Source organism: Pteropus medius, unplaced genomic scaffold (genome assembly GCF_902729225.1).
Source record: "Pteropus medius unplaced genomic scaffold, Ma_sr-lr_union100, whole genome shotgun sequence".
NCBI lineage: Eukaryota > Metazoa > Chordata > Mammalia > Chiroptera > Pteropodidae > Pteropus > Pteropus medius.
The window spans coordinates 7,257,696-7,283,338 of NW_024349803.1; the positions used below are offsets into that span (position 1 = coordinate 7,257,696).

The following is a 25,643-nucleotide window of genomic DNA, read 5'->3' on the forward strand; positions in this document are numbered from 1 at the left end:
TGGAGCAGGCATTCTGGGCTTAGGTGTCACCCTCGAGATGCCCAAGTGGATAGTTCCGGATCTGCCTCTCACACCACAGAGCAACCTCAGCCGGTTCCTGCTCTTTCGGGTGGGCCCAGGGTTTCCCCAGCTGTGGGATAACTAGGCTGACTCGGTAGTTCTTAACTTAGCTTTGATTCATTATCTCCTGCCATGTGAGTGTGGTGAGTTCTTTGTAATACAGAGGCCAGGCCTGACTGAATCAAAATCGGTGGTAGTAAAGCCCCAAATGTGTTATTTGGATACACTCCTCCTGCAGGATCTGATGGTCAAAGTGGTTTCCAATGAGACTAGAGGACGCGTTCTGGCTCTGACCATTTGTGTGCAGAGGGCAACGTGTGACGATTAGGAAAAGAAAATCAAGCCACAAACATTCTCTAATCTCTAGGAGTTTCCGCTAGAAGATAGAGAAGAAAACAGGAGCCGTGGACCAGCTTCAGGGGAAGCGGGAGGCGACTCGCCCAGGTCAGATCGTTTCTGTGGACACAGGGCATCAGAGCGCGCTCAAGCCCGGGGTCCCTGGTCCAGACCAAATCCAGGAAAGAGGGGATTTGGTCTCGGATGCCTTGCCAGATCCTCTTCTTCTGGCCATCCCTTAAAAGCTAGTGCCCCCAAACTCTGTTTATTGTCCCCTTCTCTGGACATGGCCCCCTTTCTGCCCACATGCATTGGAAATCCCATTCGCGATGCCCACACCTCAGTCCCTCATCCAGAACTTTCCCCAGAGCTTCACATTCAAGTCCATTCCACTCTCTGCTGGATGTGTCCATGTGGACGCTCTCAGACCCCTCAGACCAATCACTTCCTAAATGGGGTTCATTGTCCTCCCCCACCAACCTCTCCCATTTTTCCTTCACGCCCATCACCTTCACTTAGTTCCCCGAACTAGAAACTGGGAATCCTAGATGCCCCGATTCCTTCACCCCTGGGATTTGGCACCACTGCTAAGCCCTGTGATTTCTTCTCGACCTGCCCTTCACTTCCAGGTCGTGCCCTCCCTCAGGGCCCTCCTCTCCCCTGGATTCCTCAGCGGCCTCTCACAGGTCTCCTCCCTGCCCCATCAAACCTCCCATCCCACCACTTCAAAAAGCGCTTTCTCAAACACAAATGTGAGCAGGTGACACATAAATTAACATCTCTCACTGGCTCCCCACTTCTTATAAAATAAAAACCAATGTTCTTGACATGGTATCCAAAATGCTACAGGTCTTGCCTGACACTTTGGCTCCATATTTTGTTGTGGCCGATTGTATTTTACATAATGGCTATACCATTATCTCTTGTCCTATGCATACCTCTTACAATATGACAATAACATTCCTTCATCAAAAAGGGAGGTCTCTGTTCTCTCCCCTTCGATATGGGACAGTCTTAGCTACTTGCTTCTAATGAAGAGAGTGGAGCAGATGATGCCGTGTGACCTCTGAGGCTAAGTCTTGAAAGTTTAAATAGAGACTCCACCTGGCTCTTTCTCTCTTGGGACCCTTAGAACCAAGATGTCACATTGTAAGGATGCCCAGTCCTTCCTACTCATGGAGGGGACACAGGCTGGTGTTCTAGCTGACAACTCCAGCTAAAGTTTCAGCCTGCCACCAATGTCATGTTACTGAGTGAGCCTTCGGAGAATTCCAGCCCCAGCCATTAATACCAAGTGGAGCAGACATGAGCTATCCCTGCCAAGCCTTAGAAAGGTGGCAGATTCATGAGCAAACTAAATGCTGTCATTGTTTTAAGCGCTAAGTTGGGGGTTGCTTTGTTACACAGCACTAGAGAGCTGCAAAACCTGTTGCTGTACTCCTTGTCCTTCAAACTTTTCAAGGTCATACTACTTAAGTTCCCCACAGTACACATTCATTTCCTGTGTCTCTGCTCACATTCTGCACGGAATCATCTTCCCTTTCTTTGTCTGGATAACTCCTCCTTGCCCTTCAGGGGCCCCCTTGCCCAGCATGGAGCTCAGTTATGTGTCTAGTTCCAGGTTGTTTCTAAAACCCCAGCACCCTGTTGCTGACCTCTGCACAGAGGCATCTTGGTAGGTTGACACATGGCTGGCATTAACTGGCAGCATCCGTCAGAGGAGTGAGGGCTGTCATCACAGCCTTGGGGAGAGACAATGAGGGCTGGACCAAATGCGGAGGCAGTGGGGATTTGGGAAGGTTGAGTTGGCAAGGCTGCTGCTGAATGGAGCTGGAAGAAAAGGGGCAGTGTTCCAGTCTGAGGGCCAGGAAGGGGGCAAGGTCATGTGTGGAGACAGGGAGCCCAGAAAGAGGAGAGTATTTGGAGAGGGAGGACAGTTTTAGGACACCTGAGTTTCTGAGCATAAAGCTCATAAAAGACCAGTCTCCCTTTAACAAATTAGTAATGAATTAACAGGAGTGACTAATCTCTCTACCAAATTCCTCAGCAGTCTCATGAGAGGAAGGTGAGGACGGCAGGAGAAAAAAAATCTGTCTCAGATCTTTTCCTGAAAGATATGCCTTTGCTCTTTCCAGTAAACACAGAAATTCCCCATTTTCTCCCCCCAGATACTAGGTGGAAGACTCCACCTAAAGTCAGCTGGCACCTTTCCACATCCCACATCCTTTCACAGAACCAGCACTACCACCAGCTTTGGGCTGCTGCAGCCCTGTCAGGTCTGGGTGCCTGTGGGTGCCCTGGCAGAAGTGCTGGCATATGTCTGGGCCGCCAGGTTCCAGTGGACTCGGCAGATGGAGAGGAATGAGATACATGGTTGCGAGGGAGGGGTGGGAGAAAACGCCACGAAAAGAGAAAGAAGTAGATGGATGGGACCAGCAGAGCTTTCTGGCTAAAGCCACTCAGGGTCACAGCCATCTGGCACCACTTACTGAGCTATGTGGACAAGACCCTGAGACCATGACCCAGGCTGCTCAAACTTACCAAGTACCGCTCAGCATGGGGTTTAAGAGTACATGTAGATGGACTGGTGGGAGAAGGAAAAGCTTTGCCAGTTGCATTGCAAGCCACCTTCCACCATCATTTACACAATATAGTGTTATAGGTTTTGACGGTTTGGGTTTAGAAGTCAAACGAGCGTAGGTTCAAATCCTGACTCTGTGAGGAATGGCCTGACCTTGGGCTACATATTTGACCTCTCTGACAGCGGTTTCCCCACTAGCAAATGGGTGCTATCCTTTTACCAACTGTGCCAAAGAGCCAAGAAAGACTGAAAAGATGCTGATAACACCTGTTCACATTGCTGTCGTGAGGCTTCCATGAGAGAGTGTGTCCAAAGCACTTGGTACCCTGCCTGGCCCACATACTGAGGGATATTTATTAAGCTGTGGCTTCCTCCACTCCCTCCTCTTGACCAAGTCACTGAACCTAAAGAGATTGCTTTCAATTCCCCTGTGGCATGAGAACTCTAGAAGAGAAGTCCCCACAGTGTGTTACGCAGAACACCACTGGCTCGAGATGCCCAAGCTGAAAGGATTCCCAGGAGAAAAAGTTTGGAAAACTGCATAGTATAATCTTCCCTTGTGAATATGTATAATTCACATTAGCATAATAAGGTTCTAAGATAATAATAATATCACAATAAACCTTCAGTAAAGACCTGCTTAATTTTGTTTTACCCAAATTTCTCCATACTTCTTTAACCATGGAACACCCCCCAATACCTACACTTGTAAAAAGTTTTATTTAACAGGTATTAGTATTTTGCAAAATATACTTTAGGGAGGGTCACCTGTCCCTTTTTGAAAGCAGCTTATGGTAGAATCTGAGTCTCGTGAGGAAGAAAGAGAAAGAAAACAAAGATTTATACATATAGACATTTTTTCACATGGGCTGTATTATCTTCTTTAAAATAGCACACTGCCGTTTTCTATCTCCTCATGCTACTTCTTTTCTTTTTCAATGCCTTATTGCGTCCTAAAATTGCATCATGCATTTGATTTCTCACTTACTGACATCTCCCCCCACAAGAATGCAGATGTCATGGAGGAAAGATGATGTGTTTTTCAGGACACCACATCCCTCGTCCATAATCAGGGCTCAATAGCTGTCCGGTGAATGAATGTCTTTAAATACCCAACGGATGAACCTGTGTTCCAGAATATATGTCCATCAAAGTAGCTGTTTGGGAAGAGAAACCACAAAATGACAAGGCACACAAAACAGCTTTTGTGAGCTTACTCGCTCCACTTATTTACTTGGCTCAAATCATATTGGGGTATTTCTAAACCCGAACTCAAAAGTTAAAATTTTGCATTTATGTAGGAAGGGACTTTCTGGAGTAGTAAAAATATTTTATATTTTGATTGCGGTATATACATTTGTCAAAACTCATCAGTCATTTAAAATCTGTGCACTTTATTACACGTAAACTATACCTCAATAAAGTCAATCTAAGGAAAAAAATTAATTTAAAAAAGATTTTGCAAACATAAAGTATTCAAAAGTCTTCTGAAGCTTTGAAAGGAATTCCGTGGTGGTTTTGTTGTTGTTGTTGTTGTTGTTGTTGTTGTTGTTGTTGTGTATTATGAGCATTGACAACGTCATTGAAATAAATTTATTTTTTCAATGGGCTCGTTTTGAAAGGGTCAAAACCCAGATAAAGATCAACAGTGTGTGTATGTGGGGGGCTACTATAAACAACTAAGGGTGTGTGTGTGTGTGTGTGTGTGTGTGTGTGTGTGTGTGTGTGTTTACAACTACCCATGTCTTCAGGCACATCTTGTAGAAGGAAGCTTGAAGAGAAAGCTAATACCAGGGAACAACATTCTTGCAGGGCGTGGTGGGCAGGAAGTTCTTGGACTTCAGATGCTAATGCTACAGTTCCATTCTTTCTCTAATCCTAAGGAACACGAAGAGGAAGTTCAGGGAGGAAGGAAGCAGGGAAATTGAAGTGGTTATGAAGATCCTTTTTCTAATAAAGAGAAATGTTTTTCCACCTGTGCCAAAGGGCTAAGAAAAGCTAAAAAGATGCTGAGATGCCACGTGAAGCTTCGGAGTGGGGCCCCCAAACCCAGCCATGCTTCAGAAATGTAAGTAATACCATGAAGGGAAAACCACAAGGACCAGGAGAGAAAGCTTCACAGCTCAGGATGAATGAGAAAGGGTCAAAGTGCAGCCTAGACCTGGTTTCCTTTGCTCTACATGTGCATGACCCTCTTTTCCAAACTAAACATTGGAACTATGATCTGAGGCATCTAATCACGGTTATAGGTAAGACAAGAAGGCAAATTCTTGCTGTTGAGTCGATCGGGTTGAACAGACAGAAGCCAGCTGCTAATACTTAGATAAGTTCCCTCAAAGACACCCCCACTAGGGAGACCAATCATATTAGGGAACCTAGAATCACTTACAAGAGCTGAGAGTCTTTCCCCCTTGGCTCCACATGCGTAGTCAGGCTCAGTACATCTGTGTGAGCTTTCTTCATTATAATGCTAAAGAGCACACCCAAAGGCAGAGATTTAACATGCTTATGGGGCATGTGACACATGAAAAAGCATGTAGTCACACTGTGCAAGCGCCAAGAAACCTCCGCCTCTACACGCCTAGACATGGTTCTCTTCCTGCTTAACACCTTTTAAAAACCCTGCCCCAGCTTCCATCAGAGAACCACCCGTTTTCTACTTCGCACGGTGTTGGTTTCCTTTTGCACAAGCTTGAGAAAACTTTCTCTTTGCCTATGTTGGTATCTGGCGACCTCTCTTGATTTCCATCCTGGGAGAGCGCAAGAACCCATGGCACCGGTAACATAGGGACGCTGGGCAGAAGTTCTGAAATGTGATCTTCATAGGGTTCTTACTTGTTTGACCACTGATTCTGCTGTCAATCAACATTGATTCTGTCCACATGCACCCTGGGGAAGGCAAAGCTCTGGGATGTGACATCTCTGAGATAATTTAATGCACTGAGGGATCCCAGGAGTGGGAAGAAAACCATTCGTGAGCAGGAGATGGGGCTGGACTGAGAGGCACAAGCTGTGACCTCCTAGTTTGGACAACTGCTTCTATCCATAAATGGCCACTGTCAGCAACCTGAATGGAACTATTCTTCAGAAAGGAGGGAGAGAGAAAGGGAGGGAAGAAAAAGGAAGAAAAAGAGGGAGAGAGGGAGGGAGAGAGAAGAAATAGAAAAGAAGAGCCAGTGAAACCTTATTGTCACCTTCCCCAGCAATGCAGGGAGAGTTCAGTGCGTGCCAAGGGGCAATCTATATAGTTCTCTGAGTGAGGAAGGAGACTCCAAGGTGCCTGCCTCTTGCTTTAGATCATCCAACCTCTATGAGTCAAATCTGGCCCCAGAGTCCATTCCGTTCCTTCTGTCTCTAGGCTAGACCTGACTGCACCCAGAGAGGCAGGACCACCTCTGAGGCTCACACATCTCTTGGGAAAGCCCCAGAACGCACACTGACAACCCCATTGGGTCTGAGGAATACTTGGCATTTGGAAGCTCTTTTTCACAGTCAACTAGAATCCCTTCTATGTCATCATAAATCCATTTAGACTTCTTTTCACTGTTTCATTGTCTTCCCTTTATTTTGAATCAATGTATGACATACATATATTTTAAAAATCAAGTTATATGGAAGGGCTTAGAATGATGAGGCTCAGCCCTGCATTCAGCTCAAGCCTACCACCAGTAGGGCAGGTCAAGGACCCACGAATCCTTCCCCAGAATGCATGTGGACAAAATCAGTGTTGGTTGACAGTAGAATCAGTGGTTAAACAGGTAATAACCCTAGGAAGATCACATTTCAGAACTTCTGCCTGGTGTCCCTATGTTACCAGCACCGTGGGTTCTGTTCTTAGTTCTTCTGTTGATTACATGCACACAACTCAAAACCATATGTTGTTCTACAATTTCTGGATTTATCAGTTTAGAACACATATCATTGTAGAAGAGGGTTCAGCTCTCCTGTCCTTAGATCTCCTACCCCTCTCTCTACTCCTCCCAACTTGTCATTGTCCTATTAGTATTTGTATCATTATTGTATCGCCTCACTTTGTGGCAAGCAACCTGGGAGTGAGGGGCGGGGTTTCCTCCTTGGCGTACAGATCCTCACGAGCCGACTTTTTCATCTACTCATAATCTCTCTCTCTCTTTCTTCTTTCTGTTATTGCTTTTTACGACTTTTTATTCATTAGTTTCATTATAATGAAGGTGTTATAGATGAGGAAAGACAAACACGTGCTTAGTTGGCCACCTTGAATTATAAACGCAATCTATTTCCTAATGCTAAGTCTGGCAAACGACTTAATTCTGCCCCCTCTTTCCCAATGGGAAAACATAGTATATGCTTATAGGTGGACTAAGTAGTCAAACCAAAATGTATACCCAAGTCCTTCTCCACAACCCTCTCTCCCACCGCACTACACTCATACTTCATTTATTTGACTAGAATCTTCCAAAGTACTTGTGTTACTGAACTCAAGGGGTTCAGTGCTTGGGGCGTTCTAGTCAAGAATGAGACATGACTATCACTGAATAGTTTTATTTACTTGTAGCAAGTAAAGGAGGCAGGGGATTCATACCCAAAGCTCTGTCTCTCCGAAGGGAGGTCTAGCCATTGCTTATATAAACTATTTGGGTAATTACTATTGATTTCTTCTTTGCAGTTGGCTACACTTATCAAGTTGGGTTCCTGTCACACTTATCCAGTTTACAACTGTGTCTGTAAAGTACTGTGTTGCAATACACTTTGCAAGAACAGCATTTGGTAAGAGCCACCCAGACCTTGAGACCCTGGTCCTAGCTAACAGTTGGCATGTCTCCAACAGAAGGCATGTGGTCAGAGAATGGTGCTGGCTCCCGGTGTCTCCCCATCTTCACTTATACTTCTGTTTTTCAGTGTCTCTACCCTCATAGCCCACTCCCAGTCCTGGTTGGCAGTTCACCAAATAGAGAACCAGGAGCTGAGGCTTGGGCCTCAAGAGGCCTTAATACAATGAGGCAAAGAGGAGAACTCAGAAAGGGTGATTTCTGGCTGCTTTCCAGTGGCCTCGGAGATGCAGGCATCTGAAAGGGGAGGCGGGTGCCTGGGCTGGCTCCTTTGAGGCCCACCTGAGAGGACTCTCAGAGCTGGAAGGGAGAAGGGGATCCTTGTTCCATGTTCCGATGAAAGAAGAAAGAACCAAAGCAAAGACTCAGATGTGTCCTGGAATTACTTCAGCTACGGGGCCAGTTTACCCCTCCCGTACCTTCTGCAGGGTGTGGCTTTGGATCCAAACCATGGCCAGGTGGCCCCAAAGGGGAATGTCCCTTTCAAGAAGTGATTCAGGAAATCAAATATGTTCCCATGCAGGAAGAATGCCTGAACAAGATAAAAGTTCAGAGATTCAAAATAGCCAGCCTAGGGTCAAAGTTGGTGGTATTCTTAGCAGCGATAATAAAAGGTATCTTTATATTATTATGTACTAGAAAAAGCCTTTAATAAGACAGGGTCCTGGAGGCTTGGGAAGTATAAAAATCAAAACCCTCTAAAAAGAAAAACATAGACTTCCATCACAGCTTCCTTGTTCCCTAAGAGGGAAGAAGCCAGGCTGCAGAGTGGGAACAACTGGGAGGAGAGGTCAGTTGAATGAGACCCTTAACAGTTCGCTACTGCCCAGTATAATTGTTCTCTCCAGCACCCGCTTGTCGGCCTCTACTGTTTACAAAGTGACTGACCTTACTGTCTGTCAGGGTTCTCCTCATATGACCAAGAAAGATCTCTCTTTGTGGCCTGTGAGAGCTGCTTCAGGGAGAGAGCTGGAGCCTCCGTGGAGGCCAGGAGGCCATAGGAAACCACAGCAGGCACAGAGGAGCACCAGGCTGAAGTCAACTCTCTCCCACCTTTCCACGGCCTGGGGAGGTCCCAGCCAAGGTGTCTCTCTCGGAGCCAGATCGCAAAGAAATTAGATTAGACCAAAATCTCTCAGCCATTTCTTAGTTAGTCCACTCAGCACAGATAAAACTTCACCTGAAGACCTCTATGTAAGAAAAATTAAAATAGCCACTGGAAGTCTCAATCTACAATATTCTGTAGTTTTTGTTATTTTGTGCATTTGTATTTGGTATTATTATGAATTAGGAAAAAAGGCCTTTGAGAAGATAGAATCCTGGGGACCCTTAGAAGTATAAAGATCAAAACCACTTCTAAAGAAACACATGGATTTCCGCTGCACTGTCTTGTTTGAAGGGATACAGGGCATGTAAAAGAAAGTAGATGAGCTTTTCCAGCTCCTAACACTAGTAATCCTCAAACACTTTTAGTTGTGGTTGTTTTCATTTCGTTTTGTTTTCTTCCTAGTGGTGCGTGTCTGAAGCTCAGCCCTAGAGATGGAGAAGGCAGATGTCTGGATTGACCCGGTGACATTTGTGAGGAAAGACGAAATGAAAGAGCAAAGAGTGACAGACTATCTGAGGTGAACAGGATCTGCAGTCTGGGCTTTAGAAATAACAGATTTAAAAAAATTTTTCCGGAAGAGCTGAAACATGAGCACACGAGATCTAGACAAATTTATCTGATTAGCTAGAAGCATGGTGCTCAAGGTTTCCCAGAAAAAGAAAAACTTTGAACCAAAATTATCATTGACATTTATATAAATATGTGTCCACATTCTTCTTCAGAAATCCCCAATTCCTTTTTTTGAAATCAGAAAAACTTCCCTTCATGGAACAACACAAGTGCCACGTGTCTGTTTTTGGAAGTTGGCACAGAGTAATTTGCTAGGTTGTAATAAGTATCCATTAGGAAAACTGCTCTGAATCCATTTATGGCAGGAAAAGAACATTCAGACTATATTAATATGGAAACGTCATCTATTTTATATTCTTCCAATTCTTTGCAGTAATGAGATGGGATGTTAATATTTTCCCTCGCCCTACCAAAATAGATTGTAAAGTCCTTGCAGAAATAGGTTTTTTTCCCCCTCTACTGTATCCCTTACTCTCCCCCAAAAAGTTCTGGAGGCTAGTAAATTACTTAGCAAAGCCTTGTAAACTTTTTCACTTTTGTCAGAATTATGCCCAGGGCCAACTCCCCATCAGAGCTCCCGAACATCGCCGTCTGGAGAAATGAAACCCTGGACCCATTTTAGATCTTGGTCTTGCCTAAATGTTAGCAGAAAAGAGAACAAGCGGTGACAGGGGAGGGTGTCTGGGTATTCCCCTGGGGCCACCAATGAGGAGACAGAGGAGGGAACAGATGGGTGCCCTGGCAGGACGAGGAAGGAGGCCTCGCCCAGGAAAACCCCTGGCCCAGGCAGCCTGTATCCACACTCTACCAGCTTGGCCTCAGCAGCAGCAGCTCCGGGAAGACCATCTCACCGCCCACCTCAGAGACTGCTGTATTCTTGAGAAACCACAGCACACCCAGTCTGCTCTATGCCACAGTAGAGGGCTGAGAATAAAGCTTTGAGAACCTGCACTAGAGTCAAAAACAGCCGACACTTGAGAGGAGGGTGAGCAGCCTGCCCACCAGGAGAGGCCAAGGTATGGACGTGTGTGGACGCCTGTTGACTTTGACCCCAGGGCTCTGCTTATTGTCAGCACTGTCCCCTCTCACTGCTCTGATTTTAGAGACCCTCCTGAGGCTACAGCGCTCTGGAGTTGCATAGACTTGCAACAGATGTGTGGTTCAGCCTTCAGCCTACCGTTCATACCGCACATGATCATAGAGATGGGAATCCTCTGTAACAGGCCTGTCACTGGCAGAGAACCATTTTCCTGCATGAGAACATTCTCACGCAGTGTCCTGGTCACCTTAGCATTCTCTTGCCTGTGGAGGGACCCAGGAGTCATAACCACAAGCTGTCTTTACTCCCCCCCAAGATCTTATCATTCCAAAATGGTATGGCAGTCCTCTAAAGACTCGGTCCCATGCGGAGCAGGGCCTTGGCAGCCAGGGTAAGATGTTCAGGAGAAAAAAAAGAAAAGTCCGATCTGCAACAGAGCAGATGGCCCCACACAGGGGCATACTTCTCTGTTCATTCCCCCTCTCCGTTTTTCTGGTGCAAGGTGGAAAGATAGCAGGAGGAAAAGGCTCTTTGTCCAATGTCTAAATTTCTATCAGATACCTCAAGAGAATGAAATGTCCTTCCTAAGTGCTAAGCTATGAGCGCAATTCCTGATTCCAGCACTTGATCTCCTGTCGAGTGTAGGAGGGTCATGTAACCTGGTAGTCTTGGTTTCCCCATTGACTGATGACAGTCAAAACACCAAGGATATGGATCCAAAGGATTACGCGGCCTGCAGATCACTCTGGGCAGGGAAGCAGAGACATCTGTCCCTACCGTGCCCCCTAGGCCTCCACTTTACCTCCCACAAGCCCTTCTCCCCTCCAGGCCTGCAGGTGGTCTCTCGGCGCTCTTTGTTATGGTCCTCATGACTGATCTCATGTCCATCTCTACACTCTTCCCTCTGCCTCTGAAACTCAAAGCAAAATGCTGAGCACATTCTCTACCACCTACGCTGCCCCTACCCTGCGTGCTGGGTATTATGGGTCGATTCGTGTCCTCCAAAAAGATATGTTGAAGCCCATACTGCTAGTACCTGTGAATGTGACATTATTTGGAAATAGGGTCTTTGCAGATATAATCAAGTTAAGGTTGGGTCATATTGAGAAACTCTGGATACAGAGAAACACAGGATAACAGAGGCAGAGAATGGAGTGATGTGTCTACAAGCCAAAGATTTCTGGCAATCATTAGAAGCATAGGGAATATGCTCTGTGATCTCCTCGGTCCTTGACCTCTCAGTTCAGTGATAGAATCCAATCCCTCTGGCCCAGACGTCCTCGGCTGATTCTACCAGAAACCTGTTTCACTTTTCCTGGACCCATCACATTTCCTCCTCCAGCTCCAGGGAGAGTCTGCTCTCACCTGCTCTCCAGGTGACTGAGGAAGTGGGTTGCTTTATTTTTCAGTTGTTCAAGTCCCTCCAAATTCACCCAGCTATTTCCTTAATTCCTCTGTTACTCATTTACTGTCCATTGTGGACAAACACTGTGACAGCCAAGGCCTCCTCCTGTGCTAGTCACCCACTTCCTGTCTCACCTCCACTCCCATCCTTGTCTTGCCTTTGGGCTCCACTTTCTACCCTGGGTGTCCCCTTTCTCATTCCCAGGCTCTTCTGACTTTTAGCCACAGCTGAAGGGTCCTGACTGCTCATGTTTCAAGAGAATTTTCCCCAAACACATGGGCCTCTCCTATGTGTGACCCAAATAGTTACAGGAAGCCCATGTGAAATGGAGGGGGCCTCCCTTCTCTCTATAAGTTAAAATTGTTTCCCCTCCTTCCTTTCAATGCTGTCAACGCTGTCAAGTAGAACGCCCTGTCTTCTTGGAGAATTCTCACAAGTATCAGAGAGTCAGTCTGCAGGCATTTCTCCACAGGTCAGAGATTGTCTGCTAACTGATTTTTCTAGACCTTACAGAGGACAGAGTGCTACACTGATTCACTTTTCCAGACTTTTCCTTTCCCAGATTTACTCTAAACTTGTGCCTGCCAGCATGCACACCTTATTATAAGAGGCCTCCTTACCTTGCATGGCTGGCGTAGGGAGGCGGCAGCAGCACCCCTGTCACATTGAACTTGTATCTATTCCTTGAACACATGCCTCTTCATCCAGGTTCCGACTCCTTGTGGTGCTGCCCTCTGCCTAGAACTCCCTCCTGCCCCTCCCTCGCCTCCTCGCCAGCCTAGCTCTGACTCCCTTGTCAAGCTCTGTTTGAACATCACATCCTCAGGAAGCCTTCCCAGTCCCTTATCTAGACTACTCCCCTGCTGACATACTCCTGCGGGAACCTGGAGGCTTCTCTCTCTAATGCCATCACACTTGTGATTCTAGGGCAGTCGTGGTTATATGGGGCATCCACTCCCAAAGAGCTCACTTAGTTCAAAACACACGCAACTCAAGACTTGTCCTTCACTGGGTGCTGTGTCTCCTGTGACAGCTGAAATGATGCTTCCGTCTGGCACAGGTGTAGACAGAGTTTACAATTCCCTTGGCCTGCTGACTTTGAGATTTTACTGGGGGCTCTGGGTATGTTTGTGTGTGGGTGCATTATTGCTGATTTTGCCCAGAGGAAACATTTGAAATAATGTGATAAGCAAATATTTATTGAATATCATTATGGGGCACCAAGGGCCAAACAGGGCTAGACCCCTCTGAGGCAGTGTATTAATAAGATGAGGCATGGGCACATAATGGTAGTAACTACTCTCAAGGCAACATGGCAGATGCCAGAGGAGCAATACAAGTAATGGTGCCAGAGGCACTAAGAATATAGGCAGCTGAGGAAGAGATCTCTGAAGGAAGTAAGGTGGGAGCTAGGGTTTTGAGGATGAGGAGAATGTCAGAAAGTGTAGAGAAAAAAAGGGGTTATCTGAGGCCCAGGAGACAAGATGAAGAAGAGAGGAAAAACACAAGCATGATTAGGGGTCAGGGAAAGGTCTGAGAAAGTTCTGGTTAGGTGAAAGGAGAAAACCATGTCAACAAAAAGGAGCCACAGAATGTTATCTCTCTCCATCCATCACTGAAGACTTCTGGGCAGAGATAATGCACGTCAAACATTTTTAGAAAGGTTTCCCTGAAACAGTGTGAGAGACAGAGCAGAGAGAAGACAGCCTAGAGGCAGGGAGGTCAATGCAAGTTCTTGGAACAAAGCAGAAGCCTCTAGCCAGGGGTGGCAGTGGACTAGGAGACATCAGCTGGACAGAAGCTCTGGGAAGGCAATGACTTGATGACTAAGGAAAGGTGGGGAATGGTGCATGAGCATCTGAAGACCAAGGAAAGGGAAGCAAGGAACTCAAAAGACAGTGGGGGCAGGGTGAGTGGTGGGAGGCAAAGTTAGCCTGTGGGTTGGGGAAGACCAAGTGGACACCTACGGAGCCATCCTGGGTTTCAGGATAGCCACTGGGTGTCTATAGGGAAAGAGAGCCTCACATCTGACAACTATTCAACCCCATGCCCAGGAAGAAAGCATAAGGTCCCTTTTGGACCATATGGAATCCAAGGACCGATCTCCAATTAAAATGGCGACTCAGTAGCTGCACTTGAGGTCTGGGAATAAATCCCCCTTAGGCTTCATGCAGTGTTGGCACTCCTTGAGCAAGACTACAGCTGTGGGAAGATGTCTTGTCCCATTACCTCTGTTCCCTTTTGTTTCTGCTTACTGAGGCCAGAGGCTCCCTGCCTTCTGAGACTGCACGCAAATGCAAGTCATCATCTTGCGGGGTGTGCATGAAATAGAGTCCCGGGGATACCCCAACAGAACTTCACTAAATTTGTGCAAGAATCAGGAGGACAAATGGGACTTTGACAAAGCTCTCTGAGATGTCTGACTCTGATTTAAAAGATGAAGGATCTGAAGGCTGTTTGATCTCTAACAATATACAAGATTTGGTTCAAGCCAAGTGTTTTGTCTAGTCTTTAGTTGGGTAAGAGTCTGCCCATGGACCTCGCCCTGTCCCTTCTCCAGGGCAAACAGCCTTATCACTGAAGGTGCATCAGGATGCAGGTGTTCAGGCTATCTGCTTGGTCTTCTGTGATCATCCCTGGCCAGCACATGGCCTGAGGCATCTTTGCCTCAAAGAGCCTCTATTCCATCTTTACCATCCCCATCATTTCAGTTTATTTCTGGACTTTTCTGAACAAAGGGCCATGCCTTCTGAGGCCTCATGTCTTTGATTTTCCTATGTGTCTCCCAAGGTGGTCTCTCTCCCCTCCTCTCTGTCTGCCTTCCTGCCCCCTCCACTCCTCAGATTAGCAGGAAGGAGAGAAGAGGCAGGAACAGTTGCAGGGCCTAGATAGGAGAAGGTAAAGAAATTGAGTGAAATCCAGTCTTCAAGCAGAGAGAGGAGCAGGGGCTGTAGTCAGTACTGCTGAAAATGCCCAAAGCCTCTCTTGGAAATGTTTCTTCAGGTCCCAGGCTGGCGTGAGAGAGGAAAACACACTGTTACATGAGAGGTCAAGGCAGGAAGTCAAGCAAGGCATGCTAGCCTCTTTCACATCAGAAAGCCATGTTTAGATAAAAGCAACTGTATAAGGATGTACTAGGGACATCCTTCCCTAGTACCCACACCCTCTGGCACTCCCTCCCAGCCTTATGGCCCAGGACCCCAGGGAGCGACAAGGGGAGTGGGCCATAGTCGTCTCCACCATTGCTGGGAGGGAGGGGTCGTTCGGGGTGTCATGAGGTATCCAGTCTAAACACAGGAAATGAGGCAGGAGTGGGAGCAAAGGGAAAAGCAAACCAACGTCTCGAATTCCCTGTTTATACCTACAGTATTGAACTTTAAGCTATAAATATCAGTAGTTAGAACAGTCCTGACCTCAACCTCTGAGAACATTTCCCATCACCAAACTACCTGGGGAAAAAGGCAACTGACATGGAACTCAGCCTAGCACAGCAGGACTCCTGGAGGGTCTCCAAATTCCAACATGTGGCCCACAGAGCTCCTCCTGGTGAGAAGGCTCTGACTTCCGCACCTCCCCATCCTCCTCTCTTCTGGCCCAGAGGTATTTCTCAGGGCCTGAGGTTCACAGCCTGTGGCTTGGCCTGGGCCACGTGCAGCAGGAAGCTCTGGGAAGCCTTTGCTGGCCAATCTAGGATGCTCCCCAAAGTTCCTCCGTCATTTATAGCTCCACATTAGTGATTCCCATTCCCTGGAAACCATTTCAGTTTAATACGATTATTTCTCAACTTCAATAAATATCTTGGGAACGAGGATATCACAACTACTTCAGTGACCTCTGCATGTGAATCAGCGTCCTGATATATGTCTTGCATCAGAGCAGGGTTCTCAAACTTCAGGGCATCAGAATTACTTAGAAGACTTGTTGAAACAGCATGCCGGGCCCCATCTCCAGATATGGATTCAGTAGCTCTGGGATGGGGCCCAAGAACCTGCATTTCTAACAACCTCCCTTATGATGCTAATGCTGCTGGTATGGGGAACACACTCTGGGAGCCTTAGGCTCAAATAGGTCCTCCTTAACTCTAACCTAATCCTTCCTCCCAGACATCTCTTTTCTGGAGACAGGGCCCAACCTCTGCGTGCAAATCCATTACAAAGGAATGGGGTAAAACTGTGACAATCCCTTGATTTCTCTGCCCTCTCCTTGGCCATCTGCCCATCTGGGGACAGGGTTGCCTCACACAGTGAGGGTCTGGATACACTGGGGTGGGCCAGAGGACCCCACAACTAGTTCTGGCTGTGCACTTCCATCCACCTTCCAACTCCTTTAAACACCCCACACTACCTCACCTAGAGCTCCTGAAGGTAAGTGCAAGGGGGCGTGGTTTCATCATCCACACCTGGCTTGTTTTGGCTGCTGTTTCTACCTGCCGGGTTTAAGACTCCTGAATGAAATCATCAATAAGCAACTTTAGACGGGAAAAGATTAGCTAAACAAATACTCACCACCTACCAGCTGCAGCCCCAGGAGCAGCAGACGTGAGCTCACCCACCTTTCCAACCACTGTCAATTCATGTCTGCAGAGCCCAGGGGCCTGTGACCACAGCAGCAGGTCACACAATAGATACTGGTAAGCAGCATAATGAAGGGGCACCTAGAAGCTGGTGATTTGCTGGGCATCTGAGCTGTGTAGAGGAGGAAAGCAGACCTTGACCACGGGATTTTAAAACTGTGGGAAGGAAGGGATGGAACGCCCCATTCCAGGCCTCTTTGTAGAAGTTCACCTCTAAACACACATTTCCCCCCACCCCCCCCCCGCCTCAGTGCCTTCAGAAAAGCTCCTCTGAGCTCTGCAGCCCCGCTTTGGGGAGGTGCCCAGTGGTGCTCACCTCTCTTGGAACTCTCCACCCGCTTCTGCCAGATTTTGTCCCATACTTGTCCTGAATGTCACTGACCTTGACCCTGGGACAGTGTTTTTTGATATGTCAATTTGGCTAGGTTACCATTCCCAATTATTCAGTCAAAGATTCATCTAGGTGTTGCTGTGGAAGGAATCTGAAGATATAATTAAAATATATCATAAATTGACTTAATAAGGAAGATTATCCTGGAAAATCTGGGAGGGTCAGATTCAATCAATCAGAAGGACTTAAAAGCAGGAGAGAGAGAGAGAGAGAGAAGAGATTTTTCCATTTGACTCATGCCTGTGATCATCTTTTCCTGACTGCCTGCTTTATGAAATTTGGATTTGCTTATCCAGCCCCCACAATTGTGTGAGCCAATTCATTATAATAGATCATATATATAACTACACATACACACACACAATATGCATATACCTATGTGTGAGGAAGTGTATCTTCTATTGTCTCTGGTTTGACTGAACCCTGAAGTAGACAAAATAATGGCCTCCCCAATGTTTATGTCCTAATACTCAGAACCTGTGACTATGTCGCCTTATGTGGACAAAAGACTTTGCAGATATTATTAAGGTTCTAGAATAGGGAGATTATCCTGGATCATGTGGGTGGGCCCAATACAATCACAGGGGTCCTTATGAGAGGGAGGCAGGAGAGTCAGAGTCAGAAAAAAAGGTGAAATCAGTAGATTTCAAGATGCTAAGCTGCTGACTTTGAGGATGGAGGAAGGGTCCATGAGCCAAGGAATGTAGGTGGTCTTTAGAAACTCGAAAAGGCGAAGAAACAGATTCTACACTAAAGCATCCCAAAGGAGCACAGCCATAGGGAAAGCATTGGTGGTTCAGTGGTAGAATTCTCACCTCCCAAAAGAGCACACAGCTCTACCAATACCTTGATTTTATGTCTTCTGTCCTCCAAAACTATAAGATAGTAAATTTATATTGATTTAAGCCACTAAATTTATAGTGATTTGTTATAGCAGCAATAGGAAACTAATACAAACCCTGATTTATACCAGTCCTTCTCTTCCTCCCCACTACTAATGCCGTCATTCGGGCGCCCCTTTTCCTTCAGCGGGACCTCACCTCCTTCTTTTTGGTGTCTCCTCGAGTCTGTTCTTTTTTTCTCCATAGAAAGTCTCAATTGTTTTGTCTGCTCAGCTCTCCTCCTAAGAACCGTGCTCTTCTTGTTTTAGAGAAGGGCCCCCAGAAGACAACATGGTTCCAGGAGAAGGCTCCAGTCAGAGAACCTTGCCTTGCCTCAGGGAGGGGCATGTGACCCAGCTGAGCCAATCAAAGTCCTGCCCCAGGATTTTTTCACGTTGGAAGTAATGAAGGGCGGCAGGTATGCTGGTTGCTGACCATGATTCAGCCATGAAGAAGATAGAAGTTTGCCATGGAAGATAATGACAGTGACATTCAGAGAAAAGTAGAGAGAGCAGACAGAGACCAACTGGCACTCCAGTCCCCCTGCTCACACCCTTACATATTTTTCTATTGTGTTTCTCATCTTTTTCTCGTTGATTATCAGGAGATCCTCATATATCCTAGATAAGTTTTAGACATTGCAAACATCTCATAATCTTTTTTTTTTTTTTTTGCTTTAAATATTCTTCTCTGTTGTTAAAGTAGATCAATCTTCTTTCTTTAGTGGGCGTTCTCCTGATATATCTTCTTTTGTCCTTTGATTTTCAGTCTTTTCTTTTAAAAAGCACGTAACTAGATTCAATCTCTCTCCCTCTCACGCTCTCTCTCTCTTGCTCTCTCCTCTGGCTCTCTCTCATCCCCTCGGTCTTTATCCAGTCTGAGATTCTCTAGCTTTGAAATGGTGAGAGTAGCCCATTTTCATGTGTTGTAATTTCTGATGCAGGTTCGTATCTACTTATTTTTTATATATTTACCATGACATCTTTTATTTGTTTTTTGTCTTTTATTTTCTCTTTTCCAGCCTTCTATTGGTTTAATTAGGTTTCTACTTTTTATCCTTTTCTGCTTTGGAAGGTATGCAGTCAATATCTTTTCTCTAAATGATTAACTGTGCATTTTCACATACATAATTGACTTCACGAAGGCGAAAGTTAATGGATTCTTCCACTCTCCTCTCAAACAAGCCAAGGACTTAAGATTTTAACTCCAATTTTCCCTTCCAATTTTTCATATTATTGGCGTATGTTTTTCTACTACTATCTTTTCTGCTCTCCGTAAGTCTTTATTATTTTTGTCTATCTGTAGTCTTTCAGAACACTCTATTATCTCAAACTCTTGAGGCGCTCATCTTCTTCATGATATACCTGCTCCCTGTCGCTTATAGTAGATTGTTTCCTTGTGTTGCTTTTTGTTGCAAGCTCCTCCTCCACAGGCATTGTCTTTTCTTGGGGATTCTGGTTAGTCTGGATTGTGGAATTATCCCTCAGAGTGGTTTTACCCGTGTGTGTACCAGATGGAAAAGAGTTATCAGTAGCCTAGAAACCATTTTATGCTCATTTATTTGCTTAGAGATTACCATACCACATGGATAGTACATATTCTGTTGCCAGTTCCATATGGCGGACTTGGGATTTTGATTTCTCAGAGGAATTATGTGAAAAATAAGCTTCTTTGCTGTTCCTAGGTGGTAGGCAGAGTTTTATTAGTTCCCTTTCACCAAGGGGCCCAGCTTTGTGCATGAGTCTGAGTGCTAATGTCCCATGTCATCTTTAGTATTTGTGTGATTATTAATACCCAATCTCCATTAGGAGTTTCTTCAGTGTTTCTTTACTGATACAATCACACACCCCACACGTTTCCCCGCTTGACCTCTGCTACAGGGTCAGCTGGTATATTTAGTGTTTTGGTGTTCATCTCATTTTCATCTCTTGCACTTGGAGATTTCACTTTCTTTCCTACAAGCTCAGCCATGTATTTAAATATTTGGTTGTGTTCTATTTTATGCAGCATCCTTCAGTATTTGTAGTAGGGGGGTCCCATGTTATGTGAACCTGTCACGCTGATGGAAACCATAATTCACTCTTATCCCAACTAACCACAACCTTCAGAAGATCTAGACCTCGTCTGATTCACAGTTGTATTCTACATGCAGAGGTTATATATCAGAAGCATGAGAGTGACTTGTTAGAATTCAGAGTCCACGGACCTATATGCACTATGCAGAATGCAATTCTGTCTCTAAAACTTTATAAAACCCAGTTCTTTTCCCTCGAATTGTATATTTGTGCATCTGCCCACTGTTCATATCTCTCAGGAGGGCATAGTCCACTCTGTTTTATTCATTATTGTATCTCCAACTGTTAATGGGTATGTGATCAATAATTACATGTCACATGAATGAATGAATGAATGAATGAATGAATGAATGTGTCTCATGTAGACATTCTGACACCATTCCTGGACTCAGAGTTCTAAAACCCCTGCTGTTTACAACACTAGCAGAGTGCTGCCTTGCAAACAGTGGGTGGTCAATCAAGGCTCACCAAATGACTGGGTGAAAGTCCACCCAGGGATGTCCCCAATCCTCCCAGGTGCAAAACTCCAGGCTCAGGACCAGACTCCAGGCAGCGCTTAGCAAATCCTGTCCTAGCTTCTGTCCTCACTACCTCCCCATCAGGCCTACTCTTCTTCCACGGCATGGAGCCAATCAGATACACTCACTTCCCGAAGATGTCTGGCCAACCCTCAGGGCTGGATTCCCAAGCTCTGAGCCAGCCCCCGGGAGTGAACAGCGGAGGAGCAGATAGGGCTTCCTGGACACAAACACCTTTCACTCTTCCAGAAGAGAAAATATTCCATAGTGTTACCTCTCTTTCAGAGTTAAAGTATTGTTATCTGGCTTTCCCTCCATCATGAGAGAGCCATACGACTCACAAGTGGAAACAGTGATGGGCACTGCAGGAATGGTCCTTCCAGACAACCCCATCCCCCTGGCTGCTGTCCTGGCTGCATCCTTGGTCCATCCTCAGTAACCTGGAGATCAACCACCTCCCTCTTTACATCGCATTTCGTATACCACAACAAGATATCTCACTGTACCCAGCAAAGAGGAGGAGGGTCACCACGGACTTCTGAGCTTTTTAATTGGTAGTTTTTTCTAATTATAAATAAAAGACACATTTATGGTAGAAAAATGGAAAACACAGAATATCATAAAGAAGAAAAACAAAACCATTTATAGGCTTCCAATACAGAAAACTCTCTCTGCTTAGGTATACTCTCTTCAAGCCTTCTTGTGACTTCTAAAAATTTGGATGACCTCTACATGTAGTTGTCTGTTCTGCCTCCTCTACTTAACATTATAGCATGAACCTTTCCTCCAAGTTTAAACTATTCTCAATAAAATTTTAAAAGGTAATTTGTAAATATTTCATTGATGGATGTCCCATGATTTATTTATTGACTCTCCAGTTGCTAGATATACAAGTCATTTCCTCATTACAAGTTTCTGAGCAGATGAATTATATGAAAAAAATGTTGTTCAACTGACCAAGTTTCCATTTATTCTTTCAGGAAGTATTTCAAAGCCACTTGATTGCCGCCTTCACCCCATACCTCGTCCCTGGTCTAAATGCTTATGTGCTGTATAGCTGGAGTATTGATCTGGCCTTATAAGCATGGGCGAAGGAACATACAGCAAGAGAGGAAAACTGAGGAACAAAGATTTTCAGGCCACCATGGTCAAATTGGGCTTGGGAAAATGAAATAATAACTACAAGTGGGCAGCCTCGCCTGTGTCTGTCAGTATGAAGAAATAAAGCAGCAAAGTGCTGGCTCGGCTGATGGGGGTTTGTGGTGGGATGCAGGGAGTAGCCGTAGAGGAGACTTAAGACAGAGTCCCCAAATCCCAGCTGTGTCACTGTGCAATGTGGCATTCCCACGAGCCGCTTTCCAATTTCCTCCACTATAAAGTGTGGACAATATGTACCTCGTAGCACAGGAGGTAGGGTTTAGTCAGGTAGCATTTCTAAAAGGACCTAACCTTGTCCACTTATTATTTCACTAAATTTGGTACATAATGGGTGCCCCTCGATGCATTTGCATTCACAGCTAAATATCCATATGTCCCCATATATTTTACCATATAGATGTGTCCTAATAACATGTATCCACCTTTATAATGATAACTCAGATGACCATAATTGCTGCTAAACATGTGCTGCTGCTAACAGTGGGACTTCTCAATATTTGTGACTTTAAGGCGATCAAAACAGGCTTGATTGATACCTGTCTCCACCCCCTGTTAATTTTGCATATTTATATGTTAAATTTCCATGTTAATTCAGTTGATGCATGCATGCTTTCCTGGGTCACTGAGTATTAAGAAGGAGGCTTGAGCTGCAGTGAGCCCATAAGGACAGCCTCCTGACAGAAGGGCTATTTGCTAATGAAATAGATAACCACAAGACCCTGTAGGCTCACTTTCCAAGTCAGTGAGAAAGTCCAGGGGTAAAGGTGGCCTGGGCAGGCTGGTAGTGCACTGATTTGTCCCCCCCAGTCTTGGGGAGGATGTGTGGGGTGCAGCCCCGAAGTACCTGCTGGAATCCACAGCTACGTTCCCACTAGCATTAGGTCAGATGCCCTCCATAAGGGTCTCTGATGGGCCCTCTGGTGACAAAGTCAGGGGATATGGTCCCCAGTGAGTCCTTGTCTACTTCCTCCAGAGAGACATCGTCCAGCTAGAGGATGGAGGGTGGACCTGTACAGAGCTCTTTCAGGCTTGGCATGGACACTCCATGAAAATTACCAAAGTCAGGAAAAAGTGAGAGCTGTAGATGAGAACAGAGGAAGATGGGGTGGGAACAGGCCTTGGAGCCCATGATGGTATAACAAACTTGCAAGGACTGATAGGTGGGTGTCCTTATCATGGGAAAATCTCTACTGGTTCCAGGAAACGCTGGGCTTGCCACCCTCCACAAAGCCTGAGGCCTCCTTATGATGACCAAGCTCCTTGTGGCGACCGGAACCAGCAAGGAAAACTTTGTGATCCAGGACAGTAGGACTCAGGGACCACACACACCCCTCAGCAACACCCACCTTCAGAGCCTGGTTCAGCCTTTAGAGCAAAGTGGTTCAGGTCACCTTTCTGTTTCAACCTTGGAGTTAGAGGGACTTGTGAGAGAGGGGAGATTGCTTTCTACTAAAACAGTGAGGAGAGCGACCAGAAGAGGGGGTTCTACTAGCTTCACTCTGGGGGATACCTGTGAAAGGCAGGGGCAGATTTCAGCCTAGCATAGGAGAGGCTTGCTAAAAATCTGTTGCTGCGCATTTCTTGAGAGATGGTGAGTTCCCCATCACTGGGGCTATGTGAGCAGAGGCAAGAACATCACTATAAAAGAATTCTTGCCTCTTTGAGTAGATGAACATTTATGTCACTTTTAATTCTGAAATTCAATAATTCTATAAGCCAGAAAGCACCATCTTTCTGCAGATCAGTTTTATCATCAATCATATAGATTCTATATAATAAAAAGTTTAAAATACTGCAAAAATCATGCTGAGCAATGAAGGCAGAACTGGGTGGGAGGACTTATCCCTTTATAGACAAGAGGGAGAAATGCGCCTGGCCACTCTATGGGAGCCCAGCCTCAGGCCTCTTGGCTCTTGTTTGTCTTCTCTCCAGAGGCCTCCAGTTTCTTCCTGCCATAGATCCTGGAGGTTTGTCCCCATTCCTGAGCACCAACCTGACCCTCCATCAGCGCCTCCCCTGCCCCACAGTCAGAGCTGGAAGTCCATTCTGGTAAAATGTCACAGCGAGGGAGGCAGGAGCGTCACTAACTTGCCTAGACTGTTCAGAACTTTTCTAGTTTTAAAACTGAAAGTCCTGTGTCCCAGGAACCCCTCAGACCTAGGCAAATCGAAGCAGCTGGTCACGCTGGGAAGCAAGAAACTTAGAAGCAGTTGTTTCTCAGAAGGTTGGGAGCCTCTCAGGAAGCCAAGTGCCAACAGCGACACCTTGTAAAGAGCCTCATGGGGAGAAATTCAATAAAGTCTTATGCATGAGTGAGGCCCACGCTCCACACCTGAGTTCAGCTCCTAACTGCTTCCCTCTAATGCACTGTGAATCAGAGGCAAAGCAGGAAGGTTTCAAAAGGGCCCAAGGCACCAGGCAGGAATGACTTGTAAAACAGACTGAGAAAGTGGTCAGTTTAATTCCATCCTGCAGTCTCTTTGGCAGCTAATTGGGCAGGACAGGTGTGATTCTAGGAGCCTGCTGTTTTCCCTACTGTTCCCTTCTGCCACTATCCCTTTTCCCCAGGCCCATAGGGGCCTCACTACATTCTCTAGCTGGCTCCTCTCCTGGAGTGTCCCTTAGAGTTCAGCTCAGGAATTGTCTGACATCCACACCTTACACCTGTCCCACTTAAAGTTTCTAGGTACCGTTCCCTCTGCACCCAGCAAACTGGCTGTGCGAGCTAACCAGATAAATTAGTTCTGACTTGAGGTCTGCCTGTACTGGTATTCTCCGACTGTGAGCCACATTTGGAAAACAACAAACTACGCATGCACAGCCTCCTGGAATATCTGTGTTATTCCAAGATGTAAAGAAAAAGACAACTTGGAAGCACATAGATACTGTGGAATAAATATAAAATTCACTTGATTTTAAGATAAAACATAAAATACCACGGAAATATAATACTCATGGTTGGTCAAGCCACATCTCCAGATACCTTCTTTCATCTCCTTGTCCTACTCTTATGTCCAACTGGTTCACTCCCTTCTAGAATCCAAGGCACCATGGTGGGACAGTCTGACAAACATTAGTTTACTGCCCTGCTCCCTGATGACATCTGTGGATGAAGCATTGTTCAGAACATAAATAGGTATTACTGATATTTGGATAAACAAAACGAGACTTGTCATTGGGACTCCCAGGTGCACAGTCAATCTCTAAGAAAGGGTTAGTTTGCTTCCATTTCTGGAGGTGGAGTGGGGGCAGCCTTGTGGTGCTCAGTGACAGTGCTGACCAGGCTGAGTATCCCAAAAGCCACAAGTCCTGGGCTTACTGCTCTGGGCTGGTGCCCCCCAGCCATGCCAGAGTTTCAGCATTTCCCTCTGGGCCTCCTCAGCTTTTCCACTGAACAGGGCGAAGATGCCAGGATGACAGCTTGGAAAGAGGGCTGCTCATCGGGTAGTATCATCCCATCCTTCAACCCGCAGTGGAGTCTGAGACACCTTGTTTTGGTTTCATTCCCCGCCCCTGATCAGATATAATCCATCCCAAACAGTAGGACACGCCCAACGAAGCAAGGTCCTCTAACCCAAGAGAGAGAGCTGGGGATTGATCGGCGACAACCCAGCCAGCTGGCACCCTCCACTTTCGCTAGGTTTCATAACAGGTTTCCCAGCTAAATCCAGACACAACTGGCCCTGCTCCTAGTCTCATCTCAATCAGCCATGTAACAGCATAAGATGAAAATCTGAGAACTTGAAAGGACCTCAGAGATCACTGAGTTCAGGCCCAAATGTTCACAGATAAGAGATCCCATAACTGACAGGCATTCTGTGGCCATGAAAAAGATGGGATCTGGGGCGTGAGAAGACCCGGGTGGGAATTCCTGCTTTGCCATTTATAGGATATGTATGTGGTCTTGGATGAGCCTCGATTTCCTCAAGTATGAAATGGAGATGCTCATACCTCCCTTGCAGCGCTGTCATATAGAATAAAAATTTCAGGAACACGGCCTTAAAAATCAAGTTAAAGAGAAAAGACAACCATTCGGCAAAGGCCAGAAGAAAAGCTGAAGCATATATATGTGTGAAGTCCCATCCAGTTACTAAGAGTGAGCTTTAAATATGTGCTTAAATCTTCTTCAAAGGCAAAGTG

The 25,643-nt window shown here is 45.9% G+C and overlaps 1 protein-coding gene and 1 long non-coding RNA gene across 2 annotated transcripts in view; one reads left to right on the plus strand and one right to left on the minus strand.

Moving 5' to 3' along the window:
* SLCO2A1 (solute carrier organic anion transporter family member 2A1) overlaps window positions 1–25,643 on the minus strand; it is a 79,559-nt gene that overhangs the window by 46,999 nt on the left and 6,917 nt on the right. The gene's annotated exons all lie outside the window — the stretch shown is intronic.
* LOC120582097 (uncharacterized) lies at window positions 4,701–10,312 on the plus strand. Its single transcript, XR_005647457.1, has 3 exons — window positions 4,701–5,045; window positions 7,623–7,723; window positions 9,296–10,312. It is a non-coding gene; the product is annotated as an uncharacterized LOC120582097 (long non-coding RNA).